Raw genomic sequence first — 4625 nt, 5'->3', positions numbered from 1 at the left:
ATGCAGAGAAGAGTCAGAATGTTGACACTACTATATGAGCGGTGACACCACCAGCCCAGACATTAACTCCATCTGGAGAGCATAGCACAGCTAAATCACAGGAAGACTCAGTTTCTATAGTTTCTAACTTACATTTCAATAAAAACCGACGTTTTAATTTCACTGAAAGGGCATATGACTAGTGAGACTGAACAGTTCAAATTTCTAGGGGTTCAGATAGATAGTAAACTGTCGTGAAAAGCCCACGTTTAGGATTTTGTTCAAATACTTAATGCTGCCATTTTTACTATTCGAACGGTATCAGAAGTAACTGATAGTTCGACACGAAGAGTAGTCTACTTCGCTTATTTTCATTCGCCTATGTCGTATGGTGGTATATTTCTGGGTAACTCCTCCCATTTTCAAAGGATATTTTTGAATCAGAAACGGGCAGTTCTGGCAATAAGTGGTGTAAGTTCGCGAACTTCTTGTCGACCCCTGTTCACTAGTCTGGATATTCTGACACTGGCCTCTCAATGTGTACGTGATCCATCAAACTGTGCCCACGGTGGCTCAGATGGACAGAGCGTCTGCCGTGTAAGTAGGAGATCCCGGGTTCGAGTCCCGGTCGGGGCACACTTTTTCAACATGTCCCCAATGAAGTATATCAACGCCTGGTTGCAGCTAGGGTGTCAATTTAATTATCACTTCATTCTAGCAAAAGCTGCATGGTCTTCAACGGTAACTGTTCTTTCAGGAACAGATACTACCGTCATATGTAGTTAAAATATGGCTTCCCGGCCATTGACCTTCAGGTGCGAACGCACACGCTATGCCCGAACTCGTACGGGACTTGGTAGATTAATCTACCACGAGTAATGAGTATGATGGGCAAACATCTACACTCCTGGAAATGGAAAAAAGAACACATTGACACCGGTGTGTCAGACCCACCATACTTGCTCCGGACACTGCGAGAGGGCTGTACAAGCAATGATCACACGCACGGCACAGTGGACACACCAGGAACCGCGGTGTTGGCCGTCGAATGGCGCTAGCTGCGCAGCATTTGTGCACCGCCGCCGTCAGCGTCAGCCAGTTTGCCGTGGCATACGGAGCTCCATCGCAGTCTTTAACACTGGTAGCATGCCGCGACAGCGTGGACGTGAACCGTATGTGCAGTTGACGGACTTTGAGCGAGGGCGTATAGTGGGCATGCGGGAGGCCGGGTGGACGTACCGCCGAATTGCTCAACACGTGGGGCGTGAGGTCGCCACAGTACATCGATGTTGTCGCCAGTGGTCGGCGGAAGGTTCACGTGCCCGTCGACCTGGGACCGGACCGCAGCGACGCACGGATGCACGCCAAGACCGTAGGATCCTACGCAGTGCCGTAGGGGACCGCACCGCCACTTCCCAGCAAATTAGGGACACTGTTGCTCCTGGGGTATCGGCGAGGACCATTCGCAACCGTCTCCATGAAGCTGGGCTACGGTCCCGCACACCGTTAGGCCGTCTTCCGCTCACGCCCCAACATCGTGCAGCCCGCCTCCAGTGGTGTCGCGACAGGCGTGAATGGAGGGACGAATGGAGACGTGTCGTCTTCAGCGATGAGAGTCGCTTCTGCCTTGGTGCCAATGATGGTCGTATGCGTGTTTGGCGCCGTGCAGGTGAGCGCCACAATCAGGACTGCATACGACCGAGGCACACAGGGCCAACACCCGGCATCATGGTGTGGGGAGCGATCTCCTACACTGGCCGTACACCACTGGTGATCGTCGAGGGGACACTGAATAGTGCACGGTACATCCAAACCGTCATCGAACCCATCGTTCTACCATTCCTAGACCGGCAAGGGAACTTGCTGTTCCAACAGGACAATGCACGTCCGCATGTATCCCGTGCCACCCAACGTGCTCTAGAAGGTGTAAGTCAACTACCCTGGCCAGCAAGATCTCCGGATCTGTCCCTCATTGAGCATGTTTGGGACTGGATGAGGCGTCGTCTCACGCGGTCTGCACGTCCAGCACGAACGCTGGTCCAACTGAGGCGCCAGGTGGAAATGGCATGGCAAGCCGTTCCACAGGACTACATCCAGCATCTCTACGATCGTCTCCATGGGAGAATAGCAGCCTGCATTGCTGCGAAAGGTGGATATACACTGTACTAGTGCCGACATTGTGCATGCTCTGTTGCCTGTGTCTATGTGCCTGTGGTTCTGTCAGTGTGATCATGTGATGTATCTGACCCCAGGAATGTGTCAATAAAGTTTCCCCTTCCTGGGACAATGAATTCACGGTGTTCTTATTTCAATTTCCAGGAGTGTATTAGGCGCAATACTAATGTAGTGATGCAGACATGTTGGGAATGTGCATCTCACGGGGAGCGTGCAAGTGATAAGTCCCTGCAGTCGCACTTTTCTCTGTGCCCTCGGTGGCGTAGTCTGGCTTTAGCTGTCGCCGCGGTCGCACACTCCTCAAGTTTGCTCCGTGAACGTTCAGTGTTTTCGTGTTTCGTGATTGTTTATTGGCATTTTGCACGTGAATTGTTATAAATTGAGCTATTGGTCTTCGTTCGTGTCGTCTTTCTACGTAGTGCCGTTGGGATTTCGGCGTTGTCCAGAATTTCTTCGCTGCAGAACACCATGGCAAACTCCGTGAGAAAAAGCACCGTGATTTTCACATTCGACAAGTACACCCGTCGAGTACAGCCCTCTGCACTTGAAATACACGACTGGATTACCGAGGTAATTCGCCTTCATTCTGAATCTGTTCATACCATGCAGCTAGACTCTGATGAATACTGCATTTTTGTAAAGTTTAACGATCCCGTGAGTGTAGACCGCTCTCTGGAAAAATTTGGTTATGAAACGGAATTTATACACCGTGATGGTACTAAAAGTACTGTAAAACTCAGGAATTCCGAGTCTGTAATTAGAAATGTTAGGGTTTTGAATATTCCCATAGAAGTAGACAACTCGAAAATTAAAGATGTCCTTTCAAAGTACGGGGTTGTCAGGCAAATAGTAAACGAAAGGTGGGCTTCGCATTTCAAGCTGCAGTGCTTTAACGGTATTCGCTTCGTGGAGATAGAAGTGAAGGCAAACATTCCCTCCCACATCTTTGTTGACGGGCACAATGCGCATGTTATTTACTCATGGCAAACCCCTACATGTCATATATGTAACGAGTCTGGTCACCTCCGTCAGGACTGCCCTCGCCGTGTTTTTGTGCTAAAAAATAACCTTACGCAACGCCGGAAATTAACACTCAACGATTTGTTGCCAGCCAGTAATACAACAGAGCCGGCGGCTATCGTGGATCCTGTTACTACCTCTGAAAATGTTGCACTTAATGTTAATGAATTCCCGTCTTTAAAACCTGCATTAACTGCTGAAATTCCGTCCCGTGACAGCGAGATTCCCACTAAAAAGCGTCCTCTAGAGGACATTGAAAAACATGTTGATGAGGACTCTTCCTGTGAAACACCCGTTGCCAGCAAGCCGAAGCCAAGAACTGAAGATCTGTTCGAAGTGGAAAAAGGGGATGAAATGCAGGTCGATGTAGCTCCCACTTCAGCACAAGGAATTATACTGCCACGACCAGATAGTGACGCAGCTGGTAGTGACCTTTCACAGAAATGTGACCCTGAGCCTGAGGTCACAGCTGCAATAACCGCATCAAGTGCACAGCCCATACAGTGCGAGCAGTACGAGGAAGTACCAAGTAAACAACCTGCTGACCCCGAAGCGCAACACCGCGCTGAAGGAAGGAATAAACAAGCATCACCGCCTCGTCAGCAAGACAACACGCCGGAGCCAAATATTGACGACTCGCAAGCTACCGCCGTTGCGCCAGACTGCCACCGTCGGAGGCTGCGACCGAAACCAGGTCTTGCTGTCACGCGTCATAAAGCGAAAGCCACACCAGAGAAGAAAAATATCAAGAAAAATAATATTAAATATGAAGTCATCAGGGCCCACACTGACGAGGAGAAAAAAAAATGGTTCAAATGGCTCTGAGCACTATGGGACTCAACATCTTAGGTCATAAGTCCCCTAGAACTTAGAACTACTTAAACCTAACTAACCTAAGGACATCACACACACCCATGCCCAAGGCAGGATTCGAACCTGCGACCATAGCAGTCCCGCGGTTCCGGACTGCAGCGCCAGAACCGCTAGACCACCGCGGCCGGCTGACGAGGAGAAAGATAAAGACCACAGAGACTTATAGCAATGCGTTGTCAGGATTTCAGGATAAATTTTCTTTTCGTGCACTTTGTTTAAAAGCAATAAAAATTTTCTAGGAAGTTATTGTATGTAATGGGCACTCAGCTTGTAAAGATCGTGACTTGTAGAAAAGCACGTTGCTGCTATAATCATACCGATCCTCATCCCAAATAGCTTCTTCTGGTATGTCTGTGATGCAAGGTTATAGCATTACTACTATTAACATTAATAAAATACAGTCACCCTTGAAATTGGCAGCACTAAAAGAATTCTTGTACGAGTGTGGGACAGATATCGCGTTGCTACAAGAAGTTGCGATAATAGAATTTCGGATCCCAGGATTTTTTGAAATTGTTAATGTTTCTACGGAAGCCAGTATCGGTACAGCCATTCTTATAAGGGAAGGTATTTCGGTG

The 4625-nt window shown here is 48.7% G+C and overlaps 1 non-coding gene across 1 annotated transcript; it reads left to right on the top strand.

Annotated features, from left to right (window-relative positions):
- Positions 1-540: 540 nt before the first annotated feature.
- On the top strand, positions 541-615 carry Trnat-ugu (transfer RNA threonine (anticodon UGU)). The gene has a single exon. It is a non-coding gene; the product is annotated as a tRNA-Thr (tRNA).
- Positions 616-4625: the final 4010 nt, after the last annotated feature.

The sequence above is a fragment of the Schistocerca cancellata genome, chromosome 4 (genome assembly GCF_023864275.1).
Source record: "Schistocerca cancellata isolate TAMUIC-IGC-003103 chromosome 4, iqSchCanc2.1, whole genome shotgun sequence".
In the NCBI taxonomy this organism is placed as follows: domain Eukaryota; kingdom Metazoa; phylum Arthropoda; class Insecta; order Orthoptera; family Acrididae; genus Schistocerca; species Schistocerca cancellata.
The sequence above is the reverse complement of the archived record's forward strand: the minus strand, read 5'-3'. Positions and strand labels throughout refer to the sequence as shown.